General features: G+C 31.5%; 1 long non-coding RNA gene across 1 annotated transcript; it reads right to left on the bottom strand.

Moving 5' to 3' along the window:
- Positions 1 to 13,742: 13,742 nt before the first annotated feature.
- Positions 13,743 to 14,173, bottom strand: LOC133821557 (uncharacterized). Its single transcript, XR_009887672.1, has 2 exons — positions 14,008 to 14,173; positions 13,743 to 13,917 (listed from the first exon to the last, which is right to left on the bottom strand). It is a non-coding gene; the product is annotated as an uncharacterized LOC133821557 (long non-coding RNA).
- Positions 14,174 to 15,220: the final 1,047 nt, after the last annotated feature.

Here is a 15,220-nt window from a genome sequence, read left to right as displayed (position 1 = left end):
AAACTATCGTTCATGATTTTATTTGGATGATTTCTAACTTATTATTTTAAATATTTTCTAATTAGTTTACGAATACGAGTCCATATTCGGCTGACGAAATCAACGAGAAGCGGGATGAGTGGACTGAATCAATTATGGTGTATCTCAATTAGCAAATGAGCAAGTGGGTGAGGAAATTTTAGTTTAAGTAGGTTTAACACTTAGAAATTTAGAACACAAGAGTACATATATGAACTTTGATATTTGAATTACTTTTATAGTTTTGATCCCAAATGTTAACTCTAGATAAATGTTTATAAACACTTATACTGTTGTTTTTCGGTTCATACTGCTGTTTTTCTATTTCTACAGCTATTTTTCTGTTTCCGCTGCTGATTTTTTTTATCAAAATAGGCCAAGGAAATTGGCATAAACATTTGCAATTTCCCTAGTTAATACTTTATGTGACAGTGCCCAACTGACGCAAAAAATACTCGTTTTTAACATTTGTGACAGTGCCCCACTGATGCAAACGCCAGGCTTTTGCGTCAGTTGGGCACTGCCACAAATGCCAGTTTGTGGCAGTGCCTCACTACTACAAAAACATCGTTTTATGAAACTTTTTTAGGACACTCACATATATGCGAGTCCTAAAAACAGCTTCTGGACTTTTTAGAGTCCTTAAAGAATATCTTTTACGACTCGCAGAGCGAGTCCTAAAATCTCTGTGTGTCCTAAAAAAGTGTTATATTGGGTTTTATAAAAACACCTCCTGGACTTGCGAGTCCTTAAAAAATATGTTTAGGACACTCATTGCGAGTCCTAAAAACTTATGTGTGTCCTAAAAATTTGAATTTTAAAAAATTACAAATTCCCTCCAATCTCCTGGACTTTTTAGGACTCGCGTTGAGAGTCCTTAAAGAATTTCTGCGAGTCCTAAAAACTAATGTGTGTCCTAAAAACAAATTAAAGTTTTATAAATAACTAAATTAAAAAAAACAAACCCACACTTATATCAGCCCCCTCTTCTTTCTCTCTCCTCTCTCTCCTTCCCTCTCTCTCGCCTGAAAGTTTGCCGAGCCCGACCGCCGCCTTCCCCGCCCCCACCAGCAACACGCGCTGGCCAGGGAGCTTCGGAGGCCACTGAAGCTTCGACCCCCGCGAGCTCGAGCCCTCACACGCCACCTAAGACGGACAACAGAGAAGATCGGTTTTGGGTTTTCCCAAAGTTTCCGACGAGATTCCGACCACCTTGGGTCGTTGTGAGTCGAGCCACCACCACCATCGTACTCAACACTTTCATGCGAGCAAAACCCAACCAAGGATCGGGTTAGAAGTCACCGAATTTCATTTTTGGTGTTCGTCGGAATCTATGGAGTCCGAAACTTTTTACCTCCAATCCGGTCACCACATTCCGTTCCACGAAGAACCACCACCACCACGACGTTCCCCGAGCCTTAGGCTTCAAAAGCCAATCATTGTTTTCTCGAACCACTGTCGTGGGTGGTGGCGCCGCCGCTGTTGCCGGAGCTCCAGCGGGAGCTTTGGCTACCAATTCATTTTTTTTAAATTAATAATAAAACCTTTTAGGACTCGCACATTCTTTTAGCACTCACAATGCGAGTCCTAAAAAACCCTAGTTTTTAAGGCTCTCAAATAGAGGACTTGCGCTCCGCGAGTCCTAAAAACCATTTTTTGTAGTAGTGCCTCACTGACGCAAATGTCACTCTAGTTTGTGTCATGGGCAATTGCGTCACATATTAAACTGACGCAAAAACTCAACTATGGCAGTGCTTAACTGACGCAAATGGCCTTTTTTGTTGTAGTGAATACAAAATTCATTCCAAAACATAGTGTTACACTTTGCCTTAATGAGGTGTTTGTTTTGAGTAATTGAGTTACCATGAAAAGTATAGACGGACTTAGGATAGAGGGAATATTAAACTCTAATATACAAAGGGTTCACTTTACCTTTAAATACATGTGGGGCCCACACAAATTATTATTTTTACCTCTTAAAATTTGAACTAAACATAGAAAGAGTTTTAGATTCTCATTCCCACATTTACTTTACCCCATACCAAACACACTCTAAAAAATTAGATTCTCCACATACAAATTTTGTTTTGCTATGAGTTCTTATATTTTGTTGGACGGATACCATATCTCATAATAATGAAACTTTACATATGATATATAAGAGTGTGGTTAATGTATATGTCACAATTTTACATCCCTACTAGCCCTTATACATATATAAATATATAGCTTGGTCCTTAGAAAATAATATAGGAGCTTATTATACTATGTTTTGTTTTCTATTTTAAAGTACAAGGTATGTAACGCGTTTAAGAGTAATTAAGCTTTTAGATCATGGTAGTTACAACTGAAGTTTTCATTCCATTTTTATGTAAAACTTAGGAAATGGATTTATGAGCTAGATTGTGCTTGTTACGAAATTATTGGAGGAGTATACATTATATATTTATACTACTTTTGATAACATGTAATCAATATTTTTCTTGATTTTAACAAACAAAATCATGAAACCATGAAACCTTTGTAATAGGTAAAATAAGGAAAGAAGAGGCATCTCTCTCAGTTTACCAATTCTTTCCAATATTATAATTCCCTTCTTTTGATATGACAACTCAACCTCCAATATTTTCTAAATTTAACAATCCATTAACCACCAAAAAATAAAATAAAAAAAATACTTCTGCCCTTTTTGCAGGGCATTTTTCTCTTTCTGATAAAGATATCATGACTTTAGATAGAAGTAGCTATAGTGGGGGGTTTGGGGTACTAAATATATAAATTTGTCAGTTTATTTAGCGTGAGTGTAATCTGAAATAGCAAGTTAATGATATAAATTTGGAGTCTTTTCTGCAAAACCAACAGTCTGCCTCATTCGTGCATGCTTGACTCGTTTTGCAATTATTCCCAACCCCAACTGCCTCTGATCACTTCTTTCAGAACTCTTTACCTTTCTTTGCCATCCCAAGACAAGTCACCATCTCTCTTTTGTGTCATTTAATTAGCAAGATAATCCTTTTTATTTTATTTTTCTTATATATGCAATATATAGACCATATATGGAGATGATCAACTTGGTGATCTGACCCCACCTTTTACAAGTTTTTTTTAAATCATTGGTTTTATTATTATTTTTTTAAAGGAATTAGAGTGTTAATTATACTCTTTATGGATATATATATATATATATAGAGATTATAATGCATTCTTTTTTTTTCAATATCGGTACATCTTTTTTTTATTTCGGCACCTAAATAGTTATAATCCAAAAAAAATTTATATGATAGTGTACATTATAACTATCTAGAACATCCTACAAATTTTCAAGAAATTATAATCCAAAAAAAATTTATATGATAGTGTACATTATAACTATCTAGAACATCCTACAAATTTTCAAGAAATTATGAATAAATTATGGTACCGAAACAGAATCTAAACTGTCTGTTGCACGCGTGCCATTTTTTTTGTGTACGCACAGTTTAAACTCTGTTTTCGGCTTCGTAAACTATTCAGAATTTTTTGAAAATTTGTAGAATATTCTAAATATCTACAATGTACACCGTCATATAAAAAAATTAAAATTATATCTATCCAGGTGTCGAAAATAAAAAAGAATGCACTGATGTTAAAAATATATATATATTATAATCGTTCTCTCTATATATATATATATATATATACGCTTTTGTATGGATCAAAAGAGTGGACCCCACTAAAAAAAAAAAAAACCCAACATGTCGTTCAAAAAACCCACAATCTGATCAGCCTAATAATAAAACCCTAACAAGCAACAATAGCAACCCTTCATTCACACATTATAAGTTAGCTTCTTTGCCATTAAAGTCAGTCATATAATATACGTATATGGGACTTTTCTGGGAGGGGACCATATATACATGTACAAGGGTTTAAATGGAACTGCACCGCAACTATTGTATATATATATATATGTGCCCCCTCGCTCACATGGACATAAATTAATATTTATATATATATATATTTATATGCATACACACATTTTATGATATATGCACATAAATAAAAAGTAGATATATTGTTGTCTGATGTTAACATAATAAGAGCACCACTTGCCCTTCTTTCATTTTCTTCATCATCATCATCATGTGGCAACATCTTACGCGATTTTTCATAACTCTTCTCTTTCAATTATTTGGTATATATGTCTTCTATATAGAAAGTGTAAATATTTAACAATGAATTATAAACATAATTTAAGCTTTAAATAAAATTAAATAATTAAATAAATTAAAATAAAATATTTCTAAATATTTTACAATGATAATATTTAAAAATAAGAAAACCATACATTTTATAACTTAAATAAAATTTATTAAACTTAATATTATATTAAACATATAATATATATAATTTTTTGTGGTTACTGCACAATTCAAAAACTAAAACAAACATAAACTTAAACAAAAATTAATTAATTAATTAAAATAAGATATTTTAAAGATAATTTATGATAATTTAAATAATTACACCATATTTATTTAAAAATAATAAAGATATACATATCATTAGTTTTTATCTTATAAATTTGTGTGATAGTTTATTTTTTATCAAGTGATCAAAGCTATTTTTCTTCATCAAATTCACTAAAGGTCATTGCGAGATATATTAGAAACTAAAAATAGTTGATGCATATATATTACTGTTTACACTATGACTTTTTTTATTCTTATTTTATATTTCTATTATTAATTTATTTTTAAATATTATTATATTATATATATATATATCATGTAATAATGTAAATATATATATTTATCAACATTGTGTTTAGATGTCATATATGTAGAAATTATTGATATAAATATTTATATATACTGTAGAACTATAATTCATTCTATATATATTAAAAATACAGTAAATTAATTTTTATTAAAATTATAGACAATATTTACAACTTTAAAACTAAGCAAATCATGCATTAAATGTTGCATCTATCTAATATATATATATAGGTACCTTCTTTAATTAAGCTTTTAATTATCCTGTGTAATAAGATAATGACTATATATTATTAAATTGTTAATTATTTTCATTTTAATTATATACTAATTAATTAAAACTGCCTTGTAAATACTAAAGAGTAATTAATATTCTCGCCAATGAACATATTTATTGTTTATTAATTTTGTATGAATATGAACCTTATTGTTCTTGTCATAAAATTTGGAGACATTTAATTGATTTCATGATTTTTTGGACTGATAATAATATATTTTGCAATTTCTTTTAAATGCGAAAAGTTTAAAGTTCATAGTAAAATTTTAGAATAAGATTCTTTTGACATAAAATAAAAAAAAAAATGGTATATTCGTATCGCTGATCACTGTTCTAATGCAATTTTTATGGGGTATCAAGAGGGGTATATATAACACGTCCTTCTTTTCCAAGAACACAGAAAACCAATAATTAAGTAGATGATGTCCAGGATTTTATTGATTACTCTAATATTTGTTCAAATATTTTCAAATTTGGGGCACGTGTACTTGGGAGAGATCAATATTAATCAACTAGCTAGTCTTAGTTAATTAATGATATATTATATAGACTTGTTTCTTGTATATATTTTGGTGAACCGTTATGTCAATATACCTTTTTCCATGTGAATGAAAAAAAATGTTTACTTTTGATTTTTGCATACGTGTTGTGTTTCCATTGAAACCCTTCTCATATATAGAGAAATGTTTAGGTAGGAGTATCATTTTTGCTGTTATGAGTAAGAGCTTTAAACATGTGGAGAAATTATAATCTAACTTTTTTATATAATTTTAAATAATTTATAGTGTTAAAATTAGAGTTCAAACAAAGTATTTCTTTTTTTATAAGCGTATAAAACAGAATATTTGAATTCTGATTTCAATACTATAAATTACTCAATTTTTTTTTAAAATTAGTGTAATGCATGTTATCATGTACGCCAATATATATAAACAAAGTTGGGTTATAATTCTTTTAGGTTTGAAAATAGAAAATATGTTTACCAGTAGGGCAAAAGTGACGCCCTGCCTAACAAAGTTCCATAAATATATTTATACTTGGGCTAGAAAGATATAGCTTGGGAAAGGAAATAGACTAAGCGTTGCACATTTATATACACAAGGGGTAAACCATAAAGGAAGGTTCAAGGAAACCTTTAAGGGTTCACGCAATATATATATATATATATATATATATATATATTTGGTGTGTAACAGATTGAAACGTCTTATTAGTAATTAAATAATGTGTGTACGCAGGTCACATTTTGATAAGGAAATGTCCTCTTCAACCTTTACATAGTTTTTTTTGGCAATATCTACATGTATATGTTCTAAAGATTATAATTAATTTTGGCTTCTTCGTGCATTTAATTGTTATCTTCACCCATATAATCTTCCTATTTTGTTTTATATTTTTGTCTCCCTATATAAGACATAACAAAAATAATAATATAGATAACCATGGTTAGTTAATTGGTTGCACATTATTATTTAATTTTTCGATTATATTGTTAAATTGAATTACACATACATATATCGATATATAAAAAAAATGTAAATAACGAAAATTTTTTGTTTTAACATTTTTTTTCCGTTAACGGAATATTCTTATATTTAACATAATATTCGTCTATTTAAAGGTAAATTGTAAACATGACTTAAATTTAAATAAAATTTAATACATAAATAATTAAACAAATTAAAATAGGATATTTTTGAGATATTGACTTAACCTTAAATAAAATTAAATAAATAAATAATTAAACAAATTAAAATAAGATATTTTTGAGATATTTTACAATCATAATTATTTAAAAATAAAAAAACCATATGTTTTATAACTTAAATAAAATTTAATTAAACTTAAATTTAAACTTGACATATTGGAATAATATCATATTGTAATGACCCAACTATTTCTAAGATACTAGACTTAGTACTACTTTGAAGAAAACATACAGAAGAAATATTAATAACTTTATTAAAATTCAAGAGTAAATATTACAAAATAGAATGTAATATATGGTATGGGTACCCATTATTTAAAATATAAAAACATTGTTTGATAAAACATAAACTTTAAATACTAATTGCGGAATTACATCAAAACATAATTTAAAAGACTAAAATAAACGTTATCCTCGATCGACACGCAGTCCACTCAGTCTGTTCATCCTCAACACTACACATGCCAAGCTTCCAAGAATCCTTCCGCCCTCCATATTTAATTTCCTGCATCACACTAAAAATAAAGGAATGAGCCTAATGCCTAGCAAGGAGAACCTACTAAAACATACATCACATACATGAGCATAAAACTACATCATATACTATAAAACATAATACTATCTAAAATATACATAATAAATCATAAGCATACACTAAAAATATATGACTATAAAAACATATATCATAAACATAAACATATGAACATATGACTATAAAGACGTATACCATATAAGACTACACTATTAATGGCCCTTAAGATATGTGATAAACCATCTACGTCCCCTGTCTAATATCTGAGGTAGGTTAGATCACATGATATTATATGATAACCCATCTAGGTCCCCTATCTAATATCTGAGGTAGGGTAAATCATAACTATAAACATAAAAATGATAAACACTAGGGCACTAAGAAACTATGAGCCCCAGATAAACATAACATAGTGTACTATAGCATAAACATATTATATATAAACATACACATAAGCATATAGACACTATCCTATTTTCCTTACAAAAACAGGGATATGAGAACAAATACGGGACTTGGAACACTCCGAAAAGACACCTTAAGTTTAAAGAACTTAAAAACCTTAGTTAACCTTATGGATTGGTCTAACTCTAATACCGAAATACTCTAATCCTCACTTCCGAAGTGTTTGATAAAGCTTAAGAATGGCAAAGCTTTTTCCCAACCCAAGTGTTTATCACTCTATGGTAGTACTAGCACCTTGGAGTCTGATCACAGCTGAAAAGTGAGGAGAAAGGCTGGGTTCTAAGTCCTATTTATAGAGTTCTAGGAATAAAAATCTTCTTTTTGGCTTTGAATAAAAATCTTCTTTTTGGCTTTGAATAAAAATAATGAATTTAATTGAAAATATTTGAATATTCGTCAGTCAAAGGCTTAGGACTCAGTCAAATCGTTCAGAGGTAGGTCTAAGGAGTCAAAGCTTGTTTTAAAAAATAAAAATAAAAATAAAAATAGAATCCTAACTTCTAACTTCCTAAATCTCGTAACTCTAAACTCACTTTTAGTAAAACCAACATAACTGGAGTTGTATTACTCCGATTTAGACTATATTTATACTGCTAGAAAGCTAATTCAATTATCTACAACTTTATAGAAACACTATTTTTCGAAATTCATAATATAATTGGGTCAAAAATAGGTCGGAAGTTACTGTACCCTAAAGTTACGGGAAAATCTATTTAATTATCTAAATAACAACCTAATCCATAAATAAACAAGATTGTGACAAATGTCATGCTCCTAATGGTCTTGGAAGATTCTAGAGATTTCTTGAACTTTCTTTTATTTAAACTATAATTAAATCCTTAAATAAACATGCACACGAAAAGTGTCATGATCTTATTAGTTCTATCTAAACCTTATAGTATAATAAATAACATCTTTATAATCAGCTATATTAATCAAACCTTATGTTATAATTAATATTCTTTAACTATAGGTTAAACTTATAAAATCCATAATTGTTGCTATGAGTTTCCAACTAAGTCCCGGCTTGAACCAAAATCCACAGTAATGAACATACTATAGCTACTACTACTACTACTACTACTACTACTATCTAACTAGCTAAGTAAATTCTCGGACTCTACACATATTAAACATATAATATAATCTAATCTACTATCAACTATCAACTAGCAACAAACTTAACTTTAAAATCCACCTATCAATATTATATTAAACATCTACTATATAATCTCTTATTGTCACTGCCAAATTAAAAAACTAGAACAAACATAAACTTAAACAAAAATTAATTAATTGATTAAAATAGTTGATGCATATATACTACTCTACACTATGACTTTTTCTATTCTTATTTTATTTATATTATTAATTTTTTTTAAAATATTGTTGTAATTTATATACATATGTCATGTAGCCATGTAAATACATATGTAGGTCAATATTGTATTTAAATGTCATATATGTAGAGATTATTGATATAAATATTTATATATATTGTAGAACTATCATTCATTCTATTATATATATATATATTTAAAAAAATGAATCAATTTCTATTAAAATTATAGACAATATTTTTCCTTAATTTTTAATATATTGATGTCATACATTATATTAAACATCTTTTATTATTTTTAATGATATTGTTTATTTATTTAAAATTTATATAATAATTAAAAAATATAATTAAAATTAATATACATATTTGAATAAACATGTTTATAACTTTATGTTGACGCGATTCTTCGCCAACAGGTAATTATACGAATAAGTAGGATGGATTAGTGCTAATTGGTGAACCATAATATGAAAATAACTATATTCTAGACTTGAGAAACTAATAGCATGGGAAGATGATCACTCCTTTCTTTTTAGGTGGTTCGAAGGATAAAATCTCTCTAGTCCACCAGTCGATATTATTGATATCTCTTGGCTATTTCTTTACAAAAATATGCCAACCCCTTTCTTTGCCCAGGGTCCTGGTATTTATAGGAAGAGGATACTTGGGTTGGCAATGGGGTCATCCCGTGATCTCTTTACCCTTCACGTCATCTCTGTGACACTGATGATTAATTCCTCAACTTTGCAGTGAAGTGTGGTCTAATCAATAGGTAAGGAGGGATAATGGGTCGCATGGCCCAAATCAGGCGTGGGATGTTTGAACACGCACATTTATACTATGTGTCCAAGAATTCAGGAATGGCATAGACATGTGATGTCTGATATATGCACATTTATATTGCGTGGTTGACTTTACAAGGATTCAGGTGTCAGATCTCTGCCGCATCACGAGCTTAACGTAGCGCCAGCTCGTGACACTCATACTGCTGACACACTGCCTCCGAGTAGCAGTTAACTCTCTAATCAGCTCGGGCTGGACAGATCGAGGCCTGTAACAAACAGCTCCGGGTGGACGATTTACACGTGGCAGATCGAATTAGCCCTTTTCCAACTCGCCAATAGTGCGTGGATATTTAGGGTGTACATTTTCCCCCCAAGCCCCTGCTCGTGACCTATGACGTCATCTGTGACCTTCACAGCGGGGGCTTTTAAGTTTCCCTTTCGACTCTTCATGTCCCACCCACTGCGTGGGTATCGGACACGTGGAGCGCCTTGGTTGGCGACTGTTCGATTTCCGAGAATTGCATTAAATTTCCTAGCCTGCCTTCGGCCGTCGTTTCGCCTCTCGAGTTATGACACTCGTATCTCGCATTCATTTGATCAAACGGTCCTCGTTCCTTTGTCTCTTATGCATATATAAGGTTGGACATCTTCCGTATTAGCCACCCTTCATTTGAAATTTTTTCCTCATTTTCTCTACTTTTTAGTCTCAGAAGTTTTTCTTCTTCCCGTTATCATCCCAGAGATCCCTACGCTCTCGCCACAAGAGTTTCTTCATCAATCCAGCTTTAAAGGCTCCACTAGGACTCTGATTCCTACGCTTTTTGCGACTTTCACATGGAAAATACATTGTAAGTCCTCTGCCTATTGCATGTTTTGATCTTTCCATTTCTCTGTTAGGTAAACTTATTTCTTAGTCGCACACTGTAGGTTGTTTTTGGCTGGTTTTTGGTGCATAGGTTTTGATCCTAGGCATATCGACTATTTGAGAACCTGTCTAGGAATGTGATGTTTAGGACAAGATAAATTATGGGTAGCTTTAGAGAATTCCCGTTTGGAAAGGGGAAGGTGAGAGGGTTCTAGGGTGCAAAACCGGGTAGCTTAGGGGTCACGCTTCCTAGGCAGTTTTGCTTTTTAAAACTTTCCCTCCAAGGCAAGCATTATTCTTACCCTCCTGACACACAGATCCCGAGCAATCGGGGATCCGTTGGAAATGTGGGCGCGTGACCATGGCAACGCGTGGCTTCATATACCGCGCACTACAAGAAAAAATGCTTTTAATAACACCGAAAATGTGTTATCAAAACATACGATAACACTTTCTGATGTGTTAAGACCAACTATGTTATCGTAGGTCAAGGTACTTTACATAACATTTTATCAGTGTGATGTGTTATTGTATTGTCAACGATAACACACTTTCTGTGTTATTTTAATATATAGATAAATGTTTAATTATGTTATTTATAGTCGATTATATAACACATTTCAATACTTATAAATTTGTGTTATACTACACTTTAGTATAACACTTTTTTTGTGTAGTACACACTTTTTTTGTGTTATACTACACTTTAGTATAACACATTATTTGTGTTATATAATGAAGTTTGCATAACATAATTCTTTGCATAAAAAGTGTTATTGTAATAGATATTATAACTCAATTTTCGTATTATTGTTATATTTAGATATTTTTAAATTCTCATTATATATTTTATTTATATAACACTAATTTATTCTATTATATTTTAATTTTTTTTTATATATAATTAAAATTAGCTTTCTAATATATACTAACATCATCAAATGAACTTGATTTTCAAATAACAAAAAGTAAGAACATTCAACATTGAATTAACAATCCACAATTTAGTTTAAAACATTCAACGCTGTCATCAACAACAAAATATTCTTTAAGTATTCAAGGAGTCTAAAAGTTACTACTTTCAACACAAAGAAATAAACAAAGTTACTACTTTCAAGGAGTCTTAAGTATCCTTTTCAACTTCGCTTGTCACATCTGCAAAATAAACAAAGAAATATTTTGTTGTTATTATCTAGCATCACAAATTACTTCAAGAAAAATGTTATGGAAATTATATCCAAGAAAGGACATCACATACAAAATAATGGATTCACAACTATACCAAAGCAAACAAAGAAACCAAACACTAAATTATAAGACAATAGTTATTTTTTGAGTATGAAAATGTACCTCTTGGAATAACTTTTTTAGAAGGTCATGCAACTGTGGAACCAACTGCTTCTTGTATTGTAAGCATCGCATGATTAGTACGAAAGAAGTAAGATTCTAGTACAATAGCAACATCAACCCATACTCGCATAAAGTCTGGTCCAAGAGGCTTTCCATGTACAATTATCTTTGGATCACTAGAATCCCAACGACCTTCAGCAACAATTACATCTTGCCAGTCAAGCAGGTAGCAAGCATTCTTCCCTCCTGTAAAGTTATGTCTTTTTTCTAGTGCAATACTCTACCAAATTTATTTTAAAGACAATATATTAGTTTCTGTAATTTTTCTTCTAAAATAAAAATTTAAAACAATAATAACAACTTTTATAATTTACCTTAAGGGACTGAATATTGTTTGACTGCGGTACATTGCGAGACTGTCCTTCGCTTGGTGTCACTTTACCACCAACCTAAATATAAAACCAAGATAAGTTTCATTGGAAGAAAAGAAAACTAAGGTTTATAAGTGCATGATAGAAATACCACCAAGTGTTCTTTAAGTAGATTCATCATTTCAGTCATTTTGAGCTTCATATTATGTTGCACTTCTTCTAACTTGGAGATCTTGCTATTACACATATTAACAACAGTTAGCTCTGGCCTTGTTACGCCTCTTCCTTGTCCGATTAAACGACTAGATTTTGGGTTACCAAACAATTTTGTCAAGGCATCCTCATCAATGTTGTCTGTAGTTCCAGATTTTGGGTCTTCAAGAATAATCTCATTCAATGAACCATGCATATAAATTAGTATAACTAATGTATGCATTATGGAAAATAAGTAAAAATTCACAAAAATTAAATGACTAATACTCACAAAAATATCAGATGTCGTTGGGTTTACAGGTTCACCATTCTTCTTGGTGTGGGCTCTCCGAAAAGCATCGATTCTAGATATTTTAACATCCTCATTTTCTATCTTCTACACAATACATCAATAGAGATTATAAAATAGAGACTGTGACGCCCCACGTCACTATGGCTGCTTTCTGGAATGACGACTGGCCCTACAGACCAACACGAGTCTTTTCAGCATGCTTTGTCCTCACTCACATGCTTCCTAGGAAAACTTCCCAGGAGGTCACCCATCCCTAGATTACCCCAAGTCAAGCACGCTTAACTTTGGAGTTCTCAAGTGATGGGCTACCGAAAAGAAGATGCATCTTGTTGATATAGGTAGTACCCATCAATCCATTTAAGCCCTCTTCAACTGTGTAGTCCCATACCTACACAGTCTTAGAATCATCACACTTGACCTTCCCCAGGCGGTGTGGGATTGCACAGCTTACCCGGTCTTTCCCCTTACGGATCACGGGAATCTGATTGTCACAGAGACTACAATAATGGAAGCAAAAATACAAACAGTATAAAACTTAATTATTACCATATCATCGATTGTTCGAGCATATCCTCTTCGACTTAAGGTGTGTGGAACAGCTTTCTTTCTTCTCTCTTGGTATTTGGCCCTTATATCCTATTTAATAAATAAGTAAAAGAGGCATAACTATATTTAATTTAACACCAACAGAGATAAAAGAGGCAGCAACATCACTTCTTACATCATATTTCTTACCAAATGTTCTTTACTAATTTTTTTGGCAACAAATGCTCTCCATTCTACATCACTTTTTATGCAATCCAGCTTTAAGGCTAGTCGTTCACTCTCATTTTTTGCATTGATAATATCCTTCACAAGTCTAGATTTCCCAGCTCTCCATAGTTCTGCCATCATTTCAAAGCACATCTTTTTTTGCCAATCATCATGTAAGTCATATTGTGCCTACAATAGAATATAGAATAACATATTATATGTTTAAGTGTAGAGCTGAATATATATAAAAAAATACACTCATAAAACTTGAAATTCTACCTGAATAGATGCCCAAAGAACATCTCTCATAATTGGTGAAACTTTCCTCCAATCTGAAATAGTGTAAGGAACAACCTCTCGCACAAGAGCGCCCACAAAAGAAGAAAATTGCACTGAGTTAGTACCAACTGGTTGCCCTTTTTCATTCCAATTTATTATCCTTAAGTCATTGTTCCTCTTGGTAACACTACTACAAAATACCCTTTACGGGACACTATTTTAGGACACGCACCTAAATGCAAGTCCTTAAAAATATTTATAGAGTTTTTAGGACACTCATTGAGAGTCCTGAAAAAACACAATTTAGGACTCGCAATGAGTGTCCTAAAAAAATATGCGAGTCCTAAAAAAGTCTGGGCTAAAAAAATAAGTGTTTTATTTAATAATTTTGAGGACTTGCTTTGGGAGTCCTTAATACTCTCTTAGGACACGCAATGAGTGTCCTAAAAGAATATGCGAGTTCTAAAAACATATGGGTTAAAAAATAAGTGTGCTACTTAATAATTTTAAGGACTTGCTTTGGGAGTCCTTAATACTTTTTTATGACTCGCAACGAGTCCTAAAAGAGTATTAAGGACTCTCAAAACAAGTCCTTAAAATTATTATGTAAAACACTTAAAAAAAAGCTATCATAATTTTTGAAATTATCGAGTTAAAGAACTCATCAGCACTATTTATTCAAAATCACAACATTTGGGGATTTATTCAAAATCACAACATTTAGGGCTGGCAGAGAGGAGAACGGTGGCTGTAGGTGAACGGCGTCGACGGCAGCTGGGTTCTCGGCTCCAGCAGTCTCGCCGGCGGCGTGCTTCTTGGCGTGGGGTGCTGGTTGCTCATGGTTCCAGCAGCAGGTGGTTCCGTCTCTGGCGTGCTTCGGTTTCCAGGTATTGTTTCTTTTCTTATATATATATATGTATATATATATAGACCACACATCACAAATAAAAAGTTCAACATACGTTAATTAGGAATGATAAGTAGATTGATTACTGATTTCTTCTACATTTCTAAGCTTACATTGTTCATCCTCCATGATGGAAATGTATATGAAGCCCCCAATACTGTGAAGAAATAGTGTGTCCAAAAGTAGTTATCAACATAGCTAAAGATGAATATCCAAAGAGTAGCCTGCCAGAACAAGTTCAGACAGAGTATCATAACACTGTAAAAAATTAACAGAAATTTTGCTCTAACAAGTTTACAAAATTTA

The sequence above is a fragment of the Humulus lupulus genome, chromosome 3, assembly GCF_963169125.1.
Source record: "Humulus lupulus chromosome 3, drHumLupu1.1, whole genome shotgun sequence".
In the NCBI taxonomy this organism is placed as follows: Eukaryota; Viridiplantae; Streptophyta; class Magnoliopsida; order Rosales; family Cannabaceae; genus Humulus; species Humulus lupulus.
The sequence above is the reverse complement of the archived record's forward strand: the minus strand, read 5'-3'. Positions and strand labels throughout refer to the sequence as shown.